The sequence below is a fragment of the Dipodomys spectabilis genome, unplaced genomic scaffold, assembly GCF_019054845.1.
Source record: "Dipodomys spectabilis isolate Male_0828 unplaced genomic scaffold, ASM1905484v1 ptg000155l, whole genome shotgun sequence".
Lineage (NCBI taxonomy): Eukaryota > Metazoa > Chordata > Mammalia > Rodentia > Heteromyidae > Dipodomys > Dipodomys spectabilis.
In genome coordinates this window covers 2,280,621-2,294,736 of record NW_024870832.1, presented here as the reverse complement: position 1 = coordinate 2,294,736, position 14,116 = coordinate 2,280,621, and positions in this window count along the sequence as shown.

Sequence of the window (14,116 nt, the reverse complement as noted above, 5' to 3'; positions counted from 1 at the left end):
GGAGGAGGGTGGCTAACAGGATAGTCACCATTTTTTGCAGACTCTGCTGCTGTGTGAAGGCCCCAAAGTAATGTCCACAAATTGAGAGTAAAGCTGTCCCAGAGAAAGCGGTGCAGAACTCTGAAACAGCACAATTGAAAGCCACTGGACTCAGACCTTCGGGGTGACTCTAACTGGGGTATGGAAAAGCAGATGTGGAATTGAAGAGCTGCAGGTGGGAAAGGAGTCGTGCAGGAAGTTCATACTGTGGAGATCTCAGGCCAGCATGACCAGGTTGTGTGACAACTGCTAGGGAATTCTCCGGTAGGGATTCCTTCCGGAGAAAGGACAGCTGACATCACCAAGGCTTTCCAATGCTGAAAGGTAAGCTGAAAGGTGGCCTTAAGCTGCTGTACTTTCTGAGCTTGGCATTTCCACATCGATTCCTTACTTAAGATTATTGTCACTTTATTGAACAACCTTTCCCATTTGTCCCCTGAACACTAAGGTGTTCTTGTCCCAAACGCTTCAGATTATCTCACCTTCTAGGTAGGTTGCTTGTGTCCCCACTTGGTAGTTTATTTATTTAGGTTTTTTTTATTGTAAACATACTGTACAGAGGGGTTACAATTACATAGGCAAGATAATGAGTACATTTCCTATCAAGCATTGTAGCCTCCTCTTTGTTTACCCTTCACATCCCTTCCCAGCCTTCCCCTGCCCCCCTACCGAATCCTCCCCCCCACACACACCAAAGTTGTAAAGTTCATTTTTGACATGACAACTTGTACTTCTCATTGCTGCAACGGGTCCACCTGTATCCTTATTTAAACGACTTGTTTTTCCCCTTCCCCTCCACAAATTATACCGACATCAAATACAGTGAAAGCAGGGGTTATACTGTGGGGAAGGGACATACAAAGCAACAAAGAAATAATCTTATAAATGTGTTAGAAACAATCACATGAAAGGAAAAAAAAACTTTGAATACATATCTTAAGGTTCATTTCCCTAACATCACCTTATCTGACCTTTTCTGCTTGACACAAGATATACACTGGTTATTGCAAATAAGGGAAACCATGGGACCTATGTTTCTTTGGGCTTGGCTTACTTCACTTAATATAATTTTTTCCAAGTCTTTCCATTTCCTAACAAATGGGGCAATGTCATTCTTTATGCTGGAGGCATAGAATTCCATTGTGTATATATACCACATTTTCTTGATCCATTCATCTACTGAGGGGCATCTGGGTTGGTCCCATATCTTAGCTATGGTAAATAATGCAAAAATATTTATTTAGGTTTAAAGTGAGGCCCTTTAGCTTGGTGGTATAGTAATCCATGGATCTGAGGGGCAGGACACATCCTGGACTCTGCTTCTCCTTCTGCAGTCTCTAGGTGACTGGGTACAACTACTGAGCACACTAGTTACATTGGTTGGGTTGGAGCATAAAGGCAAATCTTCACTGAGAATGGAGAGGTACCTGTCTCCATTCACCCAGCGCACTGTCAATGTTTTCTCCCCTTACTTTCCTCCATTTCAATGCACTTTCCTGGTGTGTGATTTCTCTCTAAACCTCATCATTATCCCAACATAAAACCATCATCCAAGCATCTCTTCTTTCAGAGTTGTTTATTTGCTCACAATCAAAGAGACCCTATTACCTAGACAGGTTGTTTTGAATTACAACTCCTCCCATGAGCCCCCATTTTCTCTAAGGGGAACCAGGAGGCTGGGTTAGCTGAGTTTCAAATAAGAGAACAGTCTGACCAACCAGAGCCACTGTTTAGACTGGCCAAGGATGAAGTAGAATAATATTCCTTCCTTGAAGGTAGAGGAGGAGAAACCTGTGAAGGAGCAGGATTCCTGAGAAAATATGGAGATACAGTGGTGCCTCTGGATGGACCCTGCCTGGGATGACTGAATCTGGACAGGAGCAAAAATTCGGTAGGTTTGGATATGACCTCTACCACTGGGTTATTTGTGTTGGTTTAGCCAGGGCCATGAGATTTCCACAGACAGGTTTTGATGCAGGCTGATTCTTTCTGCCCTTGAGTGACACGTGTGTTATAGAGAAGATTTGGGCACACCTGGCTTTTGCTATGTGTGCACTGATGTCAGGAGGCTAAGCCTGCAGAGCAGACTGATGAGATTTTCTGCAGGAGGTGGGATCAGTGGTCCAGCTCAGAGCTATTCGGGAGCAGATCTCCCCTGAAAGAACAAAATGGGATTCTGGTAAGAGTCCCAATAAGAGCTACAAGAGGGAAAAGATGGGTACAAAGTAAATGACAGGGTGGACACTAAATGTAAAGGAGAAGACAGGAGGCAAGTTAAGAAGGGAGCTGAGGAATCCTGAATTCCACATGCGCCATTCTTCAGTGAAGAAAGTGATTGGGAAGAAATTAACTGTTGATTTGTAAGATTTCTCGATCGCTATTCTTTTATTTTTTTCCTTTTGTTTGTTGTGTGTATGTGTTTGTGTGTGCTGCTACACCTCAGTGTTTTTTTCCCTATGCTCTGTATCCTTTGCCTTCTCTGTTCTCTCTCCACTTTTCTCACCTTCCCCCTGCTCCCACCCACCATTTCTCTTCCTTTGTTTTCACTCCTCCCATAACTACTCCTATTCTAATTCTCCTGTTCTTCTTCTTGCTGTTCTACTACCCTCTATCATTCCCTCTCCCTTTCTTCCCGCTCTTGAATCTGTCTCTCTCTCCCTCCACCTCCCTCACTCCTCCTCTCTCTCTACACTTCTCTTTTTTCCTCTTTCCCTTTCTCCCTCTCTGTCTTTCTCTTTTCTCTCTCTCTCAGTTTTCATGGATATGTCTGGTTCTCTCCTGCTTGAGTTACACTTCCAGGCTTGCATTTCTCTAGTTACTTGAAGATGGAGTCTTCCCAGACTTGCTGTAAATGCAATCTTCAAGGTGTCACCACCCCAAGGGGCACTGGAGGGGCATGCCACCACAAGGGGGTGGGGCATGCTTCTAGAGGCATGCACATAGCAAGCTGCCTATTGGGATTGGACTTGGGCAGCTTGGAGGAGGAACATGAATGGCCATTTGGGACCTCCCTCTAGGAGATCTGTGGACAGTGGAGAGGCCTGTATGTGGAGGAGGAAGGGAAGAAAGAGAAAAGCATTCCCCTTTGGAGGTTGGAGCTTTGGAGCTTTGGAGGTGTGAGGTTCAGAGGTTTGCAGACTGACTAATTGGTGGTTTGCAGACCAACTAATAAAGGTTGGAGGGTCAGAACTGCCTATTGGAGGTTTGGAGGTTTGGTGGCTGAGGCTGCTCTTGGTTCTGGGTATCTAGCCCAGGACAAGGTAGTCTCAAGAGACCTTTCTGGTGTCAATAGTGTAAATAAACTTGTTTTGTTCACTTCTTACGGTGCCTGCAAGGATTGTCTCGCTCTCTGGATTGTCTCATCAAGAGCCCAGTGGGTGATTTCCTCCCAGGGGCCATCCTAGGATGCCCAACCCCGAAGAAAGATGAGGGCCACTGGCCAATGTCCTCATGGTTCACATGTGGCTGCCATGGTAGCAGGAAGAGCATCCTGCCATGTGCCCATTGTCCTTGGCAACCAGAGTTTTCCTGGTCCAAGTACCTAACTGCCAGCGGGTGTGCACTGGGCTCTGATTGGTCCACTTCCTCACTGATGTCAATGGCCTGACTTGTGATTGGTCCATCTGCCCCTGACATCACAGGGCATTGTGAGGCATTCCCAGCAGGGTATATAAGAGGCAGCTGCTCTCCAGCTTTGTCAGTTACAGCACTGGGCACTTTTACTTGGTGACCCGCTGGACTAACTTCAAGCTACTTGGCTGCTTTCTTTGGGTGTGGGGGGGTGGTGGTTTTGATGTTTGGGTTTGGGGATTTCATTTACTTGTCGGGGGCGGGGGGGTTGTATTTACTTGTTTGTTGGTAGTTTCCTTTTAAGATTTATAACTTACTAACTCTAGATTATCTTAGAAATTCTTAATCTTGATCACTTGCCATCCCAGCTGCAAGATGTTAATGTACAACTTTAGTTCCTCCCCCAGGGAGGAGGAGATCACTGTCATTGGACAGTACAACTTAAGAGAGATCATTGGTTACGGCAGCTTTGGCCATGTAAAGCTGGCCCATCACCGCCTCACAGACACCACAGTGGCGGTCAAAGTTCTCCCCAAGAAAGAGCTGAGAAGCCATGATCTAGAAAATGAGGTGGACATTGTGAAGAATGTACATACATCATGCGATTGTTCCAGGTGATGGAGGATGAACACTGTGTACCTGGTCAGTGAGCTGGCCACTCGGGGCCATCTCTTGGTGTATATCAATAAATCCCCTTGCAGCTGCCTCTTTGAGTCTGAAGCCAAGAGGTTGTTCAGGCAGATCACGAGTGCCATTCGGTACCTTCATGAGAATGGTATTGCACACCTAGACCTGAAGGCCGACAACGTGCTGTTGGACACCAATCACAATGCCAAGGTCAGTGATTTTGGCCTTAGCATCAGGGTGACCCAGGGCAGTTGGTAAAGGGGGTTTGTGGAGCCTTGATATTCCACCCTCCTGAAGTGTTCCTATACAACATGTTCGATGGGTACAAGGTGGACATTTGGGACTTGGGCATCCTGTTATATATGATGACAACAGGAAAGTTCCCATTTGAGGGGTATAAGATGACTCAGATAGAGAAACAAATCCTAGAGGCCAGGTACACCGATCCCCTTTACCTATCTGTCAATGGGCCATGATCTCCTTTCTAAACTGCTGACTGTGGACTTCAAGCAGAGGCCTGCTATTAAGAAAATAATGCAGCACCCATGGCTGGCTCTAGATATGGGATTTGGCCTGCTTCCTGATGAGCCACTTCCCAAAAAGCTGGACCCCATTATTGTCACAGTCATGTGCAACATGGGGTACAGCGTAGCTGGCATTGAAAAGGCAATCCAGGGTCGAGAATTCAATGAAGCCATGGGCACCTACCTGCTCATGCAGGAACACTTCAAGGAGAATGCCGGCAGTGTAGAACTAAAAACGATGCCTTTGGCTAGGCCACCATGCCCAACTCCTGAGGACAATCCCACCAGCCCTCTCCCTGCACGAAAAAGAGCCACCTTTTCTGCACCATCTAAGGCCTTCAGCTTGTCCTCAGAATTTCAGTTACCTCTGAAGAGAACCCAAAGTGCCAGTCTGCCTGTGCTTCCGCTCTACACCCTGCAGATCTCCAGTTCTAGCTTCATTTGGGGCCCGGATTCTTTTAGCTGTTCGGGCACACTAGACAGTTCCCGCTCAGTGGAAAATGCTCTTCCTACTGCGCAGCCTCGGGGAGGCCATAGCCCCCAGGTGGAACATTAGACAGGGCTGGAGGAGGGTGGCTAACAGGATAGTCAATATTTTTTGAAGAATCTGCTGCTGTGTGAACGCCCCAGATTAATGTCCACAGATTGAGAGTAAAGCTGTCCGAGAGAAAGGGGTACAGGAATCTGAAACAGCAGAATTGAAAACCACCCACCAGACTCAGACCTTTGGGGTAACTCTAACTGGGGTGTGCCAAAGCAGCGAGGTGTGGAATTGAAGAGCTGCAAGTCGTGAACGCCCCAAAGTAATGTCCACAGATTGAGAGTAAAGCTGTCCCAGAGAAAGAGGTACAGAACTCTGAAACAGCAAAATTGAAAGATACCCACCAGACTCAGACCTTTGGGGTCACTCTAACTGGGGTGTGGAAAAGCAAAGAGGTGTGGAATTGAAGAGCTGCAAGTGGGGAATGCCCCAAAGTAATGTCCACAGATTGAGAGTAAAGCTGTCCCAGAGAAAGGGGTATAGAACTCTGAAACAGCAAAATTGAAAACCACCCACCAGACTCAGACCTTTGGGGTGACTCTTATCTGGGGTGTGGAAAAGCAGAGGTGTACAATTGAAGAGCTGCAAGTGGGGAAGGAGTCATGCAGGAAGTCCACATTGCGGACGTCTCAGGCCAGGTTGTGTGATTCACCAGCAGAGATTCCTTCTGGAGAAAGGACAGCTGACATCACCAAGGCTTTCCAATGCTGAAAGGTAAGCTGAAAGGTGGCCTCAAGCTGCCTGTACCTTCTGAGCTGGGCATTTCCACATCGATCCCTTAAGAGTGTTGTCACTTCCTTGAACAACCTTTCCCATTTGTGCCCTGAACACTAAGGTGTTTTTGTCCCAAATTTTGCAGCAGGTCATCATCTCACCTTCCAGGTAGGTTGCTTGTTTGTGTCCCTACGTGCTAGTTTATTGATTTCTTTATTTCAGTTGAAGGTGAGGCCCTTGAGCTTGTTGGTATAGGAATCCATGCATATGAGGGGCAAGAAGCATCCTGGACTCTGCTTCTCCTTCCGCAGTCTCTAGGTGACTGGGTACAACTACTGAGCACACTAGTTACCCTGGCTGAGTTGGAGCATAAAGGCAAATCTTCACTGGCAATGGAGAGATACCTGTCTCCATTCACTCCATTCACTTCTCCCCTTACTTTCCTCCATTTCAATGCACTTTCCTGCCTGTGTGATTTCTCTCTAAACCTCATCATTATCCCAACATAAAACCATCATCCAAGAATCCCTTCTTTCAGAGTTGTTTATTTGCTCACTATCAAAGAGACCCTATTACCTAGACAGGTTGTTTTGAATTGCAACTCCTCCCATGAGCCCCCATTTTCTCTAAGGGGAAGCAGAAGGTTGGGTTAGCTGAGTTTCAAATAAGAGAACAGTCTGACCAACCAGAGCCACTGTTTAGACTGGCCAAGGATATGAAGTAGAATAATATTCCTTCCTTGAAGGGAGAGGTGGAGAAACGTGTGAAGGAGCACGATTACTGAGAAATTATGGAGATACAGTGGTGCCTGTGGATGGACGCCTGGGTGGACTTTGTGGATGGACCCTGACTGGGCTGACTGTTTCTGAATATGAGCAGAAACTTGGTATGATTGGATGTGACCCTCCACCACTGGGTCATATGTGTTGGTTCAGCTTCGGGGGGTGACAAGGGAGTGATGGGGAGGAGTTGGGTCCACATGGCCTTTGCTATTTGTGCCCTGGGTCAAGAAGCTGAGCCTTCAGAGTAGACTGTGGAAGGAAGTGGCCTGGAGCTCTGGTGAATCAGATCCAACTCAGGGCCATTTGGGAAGCAGATCTCCCCTCAAAGAATGAGATGGGATTGTGGTGAGAGAAACAAGGAGGGCCAAAAGAGGGTAAAGGATGGGCACCTTATTGAAAGAAAGGACTGACACTGATGCTGTATGACAACTCAGAGAGGACGGTCAGGAAAGGAGCTGAGGAAGCCTGAACTCCACATGGACCAGCATTTAGTGAAGAGGGTGGGTGGGGAGGGAAGTTCTCTGACTTTCCTTGATTTCTCCATGCTTTTTCTTTTATCTTGTGTTGGTTTGTTGTGTGTATGTGTTTTGCATGTGTACTGGTACTGGAGCTTGAACTCTGCTTTTCTCTCTTTCTGTCTCCTTTTCACTCTCTTTGCATCCTCCCCTTCTCACCTCTCCACCCCATCCTAACTACCTTCCCTAATTTTCTTTCTCCCTCTTACATTCCTCCTATTCTTCCCCTTTCATTCTTCTCCCCCTTCTTCTCTTCCTATTCCTTCCTCATGAATCTTCCTGTTCCATTCTGTCTTCCTCTCTCCCTGCTCTTGATTCAGTCTCTCACAATGTCTTTTTCTCTGTCTCTCCTATATCTCTCTTCATCTCTTTCAGTTTACATGGTCATAACTAGTTCCCTCCCACTTGAGTCATACCTCCAGGCTTTCATTTCTCTAGTTAATTGAGGAAGGAATTTCCCAAAGTGCTGTATGTGTAATGTTGCAGGTAAACTTGTGGGATAGCTAGGATTACAGGCAAGAGCCTCCAGCATCAGGCAACACATTAGACTTTGTTAGTCTGGTGTAGCACAGGTTGGCTTCTCTGTTATTTGAAAGGGTTTTGTGTGCTTCGGTAAGGGACAGCTGTGTGAGGGACACCTTACAAATGGTGTTGAAGGAAGGGGGTGGTGGCCTGGTGTACAAATGGACAGGGAGGGAGGAACATGTGTAGTGCACAAAGTGTCAGCGCTCAGTGTTGTCATACCTTTCTAGAGATTCTGGTAGTTTTCTGGGAAGCCCCAGCTGACACCCCCTTCCCGAGAGCACCAGGCTTTGGGCATGATGCTTCCTTTCCCCTGGCAGTTTCCTGGGAAAAACTGTAGGACTCATGGAAAAGTAAACCCTAATTTTCTGCAGGGAGAACCAGCAAGAGTCCATTTTTGGAATCACAAAGTGTACAAGTTAAAATATATTCCCTTGCTTTCAGCTACAGGTAGTGAATTATGTGAAGGAAAAGGAGACCCGAGAAAGCATGGCTATATAATGGTGCCTGTGGATGGACCCTGCCTGGGCTGACTGCATTTCCACAGAAATCCAGTGAGATTGGATGTGAGCCTTCTCCACTGTGAAATTTGTTTTGATTCAGCCAGGTCATCAGATTCGGACAGAGGCAGTGCTGAGGGCGGATGCTGCCCTTGAGTAACAAGTGTGGGATGGGGAGAGTTGGGCACAGCTGGCCTTTGCTACGGGGGGACTGGGCTCAGAGGGTGAGCCTGCACTGCATAATGATAAGATTTGCAGAAGGAAGGCTGGTGGGCCAGTGGTGCAGCTCAGGGGTATTTAGGGAGCAGAGCTCTTGTCAAAGAATGAGATGAGTTTCTGGTGAGAGAAGCAGTAAGGGCCAAAGTGGTCATAGGACAGGCATCTTGGTGATGGACAGGGTTGAAACTGATGCTGAAGGAGAGGTGAGAGGAGGAAGCTAACAGTCCTGAACTCCACAGGGACCAGAGGGTGGGTGGGGAGGGAAGTACTGTGAATTTCCATGGAGACCCATGCTTTTTTTTTTCTTTATTGTCTTTCTTTTTGTTTATTATTGGATCCATTTGTGAGCGTGTGGTGGTATAAAGGTTTGAACTCTATACTTGTCTTGTTTTCTCTCCGAGTCTCCTTTTTGTCCTGGACTTTCTTTGTTCTCCCCCCTCTACCATTTCTCTTCATTCCTACTCCCTCACATTTTCCTCTTCTCCTTCCCTTCTGATGTTTCCCCTCTTCTCCCTTTCCCATTCCATCTCACTCTTTTCTTCCTCCTGAATCTGTCTGTCTCTTTCCACCGATTCTGTCTGTCTGTCTGTCTCTCTCTCTCAGTCTCTCACTCTCATTTTCTCTTTCAGTTTGCATGTTTCTGGCTGGTGATCTACCTCTGGAATCATACCTCTAGTCCTGAATTTTTCTGGTTGCAATACGTGGAGTCTACACAGGCTGGCTTTATCTGCAGTCTTCCCGATGTCAACTAGTAGAATACTTCGGATTACACACATGAGCCTCCAGTACCTGGCAGTTCTTTGGATGTTGTGAATCTGGTAGAGCACAGGTTGGTTAGTCTGTTGTTTCAAAAGGGATTGGTATGCTCATGTGAGGGATTGCTGTGTGAGGGACACCTCACAAGTGTTTAGAAAGGAAGGGTATGGTGGGCTGGTGTGTAGAATGAATAGGTAGAGAATTACAGTTCCACAGTGCAAGGGTGTCAACACTGAGAGGTGTCCGGTTCTTAGTAGAGACCTTGTGAGACTCCCCAAAGAGGCCCCAGCTGAACCTGCTTCCCCAGAGCATAGACTTTGGGCATGGTGTTTTCCCTGGAAGTTCCCAAGGGAAGAATCCAGGTCTCATGGAAGAATAGAAGGGCCTGATTTTTTCCTATGGGAACCATGGAAGGAAGGAAGCTGAGTTTCAAATATTAGAACATTTTTAACATCCAGAGTCAGTTTCTGGTATTACAAAGTATATGAATTAAAGCATTTTTTTCTTTCCATTCACCAGAGTGAGAGTGATCTCTGAAGGAGCAAGAGACCTGAGAAAGCCTGGAGAATAGTAGTTGCTTGTGGACTTCTGGTTATAAGTAGCTGCGATGGATGGGCTTTACCTGAAGATGGACCCTGCCTGGGTAGACTGTGTTCCCACATGAACAGAAATTTGGTAAGATAGGATATGAACCTACACCATTGGGTTATGTGTGTTGGTTTAGCTGGGATATTAGAAATCCACACAGAGGCAATGCTGAGGGCTGGTGCTGCTTTTAGGTGATGAGCGGTGGGGAGCACTTGGGCACACCTGGCCTTTGCTATCTGTGCACTGGGGCCAGCAGATTGAAGCTGCAGGACAAACTGATGAGATTTGCAGCAGGAGGTGGGCTGGGGCTCCCGTTGGATCAGTGGTGCAGCTCAGGGGTATTTGGGGAACAGAGCTCAGCTGAAAGAATGAGGGAATCTGGTGAGTGAAGCAATGAGGACAAAATTGGGCAAATAATAGGTACCTTGCTGATAGACAGGGTTGACACTGATGCTGAAGGAGAGCTGAGAGGAGGAAGCTAAGGTCTCTTGAATTCTACATGGAACCATCTGTAGTGAAGAAGGGTGGGCAGGGAAGTACTGTTGATTTCCATGTTGTGTCACTCTTTTGATTTTATTTTCTTTGGGTTTTTTTTGTGGTTGTGTGCATGTGTTTGTGAGTGTGTGCTAGTACTGGCACTTGAACTGAGTGATTTTCTCTTTCTCTGTCTCCTTTTCTGTCTCTTCTTTCTCCCTATTTCCTGTCTCTTCCCCTTTCCAGCTAACTTCCCTCCAAGCCATTCCTCTCCTCCTCTTCTTCCCCTTTCCCTCTTCTGTCTCCTCTTCTCTTCTTCTATTCTCTCTCCCACTGTACTCATAAATCTGTCTTTTTCTCTCCTGCCTCTCTAGATCTTTCTCTTTGAGTTGGCATGTTCATAGCTCTAGCTCTATCACTTAAGTCACACCTCTAAGCCAGCATTTTTCTACTTAATTGAAGATGGAGTGTGCCCAGGCTGGTTTAAATTCTGATCTTCTGGTGTCACCTTCTGGAAGAACTATGATTACAAGCATGATCCACCACCATCAGCCATGTTTCTGACCTTGTTAATCTGGTGTAGCACAGGGATTTGTGTACTTATCTGAGGGACAGATGTGTGAGAGACACCTTGGAGCTGTTTGAGGAGGGAAACATGTGGTGGGTGGTTGTGCAGAATGGACAGGGAGGAAAGAACCTGTGCACAGTGCCAGTATGTCAGCACAGAAAGGAGTGGGAGGTATTATAGAGAATCTGTTCATCCACAGGGAGTCCCCCTACTGACACTGCTTCCCCAGAACACCAGGCTTTGGGCAGGGTGCTTCCTTTCCCCTAGCAGTCCCCAGGTGAAGACTTTAGGCCTCATGGAAGAAGAGCAGAGCCCAAGTTTTCTGGTTAGTAAATCAGATTGCCAGGGGAGCAGAGTTTCAAATCTGAGAACATTCTGAACATCCAGAGCTCATTCATTTCATTCATTATTGAATGAAAAAAAATGTATGGATTAAATACATTTTCTCCCTATCAGAGAAACCTGTGAATGAGCACAAGACCTAAGAAAGCATAAAGATACAGTGGTGCCTGTGGATGGATCCTGCTGGGATGACTGCATCTGGACAGGAGCGAAAATTCGGTAAGATTGGATATGACCTCTACCACTGGGTTATTTGTGTTGGTTTAGCCAGGGCCATGAGATTTCCACAGAGAGGGAGTGGTGCAGGATGATGCTGTCTGCCCTTGGGTGACAGTGTGTGATGGGGAGAAATTGGGCACACCTGACACTTTTTTTTTCTTTGGGTAAGGGGGTCCTGTAATGTGGCCTGAACTCTGGGCCTGGGCACTGTCCCTCAGCTCTTCAGCTCAAGGCTAGCACTCTACCACTTCAGCCACAGCGCCACTTCCACCTTTTTTTTCCTGCTTATGCGATGCTGAGGAATCGAACCCAGGGACTCATGCATGCAAGGCAAGCACTCTACCACTGAGCCACCTTCCCAGCCCCAACACCTGGCTTTTGCTATGTGTGCACTGATGTCAGGAGGCTGAGCCTGCAGAGCAGACTGATGAGATTTTCTGCTGGAGGTGGGCCCGAGCTCCTTTGGATCAGTGGTCCAGCTCAGGGCTATTCGGGAGCAGATCTCCCCTGAAAGAACAAAATGGGATTCTGGTGAGAGACCCAATAAGGGCTACAAGAGGGAAAAGATGGGTACGGGGTAAATGACAGGGTGTAAATAAATATAAAGGAGAAATGACAGGAGGCAGGTTCACATGGAAGCTGAGGAATCCTGAATTCTACATGGGCCATTCTTCAGTGAAGAAGGTGGGTGGGAAGGAATTAACTGTTGATTTGTAAGATTTCTCAATCACTATTCTTTTATTTTTTCCCTTTGTTTGTTGTATGTTTGTGAGTGTGTGCTGCTACACCTCAGTGCTTTTTTTCCTATGCTCTGTTTCCTTTGCTTTCTCTGTCCTCTCTCCACTTTTCTCACCTTCCCCCTGCTCCCACTCTCCATTTGTCTTCCTTTTTTTTCATTCCTCCCATAACTACTCGTATTCTAATTCTCCTGTTCCTCTTCTTGCTATTCTACTACCCTCTACCATTCCCTCTCCCTCTCTTCCCACTCTTGAATCTGTCTCTTTCTCCCTCTACCTCCCTCACTCCTCCTCTCTCTCTACACTTCTCCCTTTTTCCTCTTTCCCTTTCTCCCTCTCTTTCTCTTTTCTCTCTCTCTCAGTTTTCATGGATATTTCTGATTCTCTCCTGCTTGAGTTACACTTCCAGGCTTGAATTTCTCTAGTTACTTGAAGATGGAGTCTTCCCAGACTTGCTGTAAATGCAGTCTTCAAGGTGTCAACTTGGGAGATAGGTAGGATTACAGACAAGAGCCTACAGCATCAGGGAATGCAATTGGCTTTGTTAATCTGGTGTGGCAAAGGTTGGTTTCTCTATTTTGAAAGGGGATTTGTGTATTTATGTGAGGGACAGCTGTGTAAGAGTCACCTTACAATTGGTTGTGGAAGGAAGGGGGTAATGGGTTGGTGTAAATGGACAGGGAAGGATGACATGTGCACTGTACAAGTGCACTGAGAGGTGTCAGATTCTTAGTAGAGACTCTATGAGTCCCCAGAGAGGCCCCCTTTCCCAGAGTACCCAGCTTGGGCATGGTGCTTCCATTTCCCAGTAAAGACTTTAGACCTCATGGAAGAATAGCAGAGCCCAATTTTTCTTCTTGGGGAATAAAGAATGCTATCAGAGCCAAGTTTTAAATATTTGAACATTCTGAACATCAAGAGGCCATTTTGGGAACCACAAAGTGTATGGATTAAAATATATTCCCTTCCTTTCAGCTAGAGGTGGTCAAGGAACAGGAGACCTGAGGAATCATGGAGATACATTGGGATCTGTGGAAGGACATAGCCTGGATGGACTTTGGTTGTATATGGACCACACCCGTGGATGGACCCTGCCTGGGATGACTGCCTTCCCACAAGAACAAAAATTCAGTAAGATTAGATATGACCCTTCACACTAGATTATTTGTATTGGTTCACCCAGGGCAGTAGAATTGCACACAGAGGCAGTGCTGAGGATTGATGCTGCCTTTGGGTGAGAAGTGTGTGATGGGGAGGAGTTGTGCAAACCTGGCCTTTTCTATGTGTACACTGGGTCAGGAGGCTGAACCTGAAGAGTAGACTGATGAGATTAGAGGCAAGAGGAGGGCTGGGGCTCCTGGTAGATCAGTGGTAATGCTCAGGGGTATTTGGGGAGCCATGCTATTCTCAAAGTATGAGATGAGTTTCTGGTGAGAGAAGCAATAAGGGTCCAAATAGGCAAACGATGCATAATAACTGGTTTGATACTGATACTGAAAGAGAGCTGAGGAGGAAAGTAAGGAATGCTGAACTCCTCATGGAACAGTGTTCAGTGAAGAGGGTGTTTGGGGAGGGAAGTACTATTAATTTCCATGATTTCTCAATGCTTTTTTATTGTCTTTTTGTTGTGTGTATGCATTTGGGAGTGTGCTGGCTTGAACTCTGTTCTTTTCTCTTTCTCAGTCTCCTTTTCCCTCTGTGGCCTTTCCTTGGACTCTCCTCCCCTTTACTGTCTCTAATCTCTCCTTTTTTACACCCCATTCTTCTTCTCCTCTTCTCTTCCCTCTAATCATTCTCTTCTCCCTATCCCATTCCTTCTCACTCAATCCTTTCTCCTGAATTTGTCTCTTTGTCTCTCTGTCTTTAGGTATGTATGCAT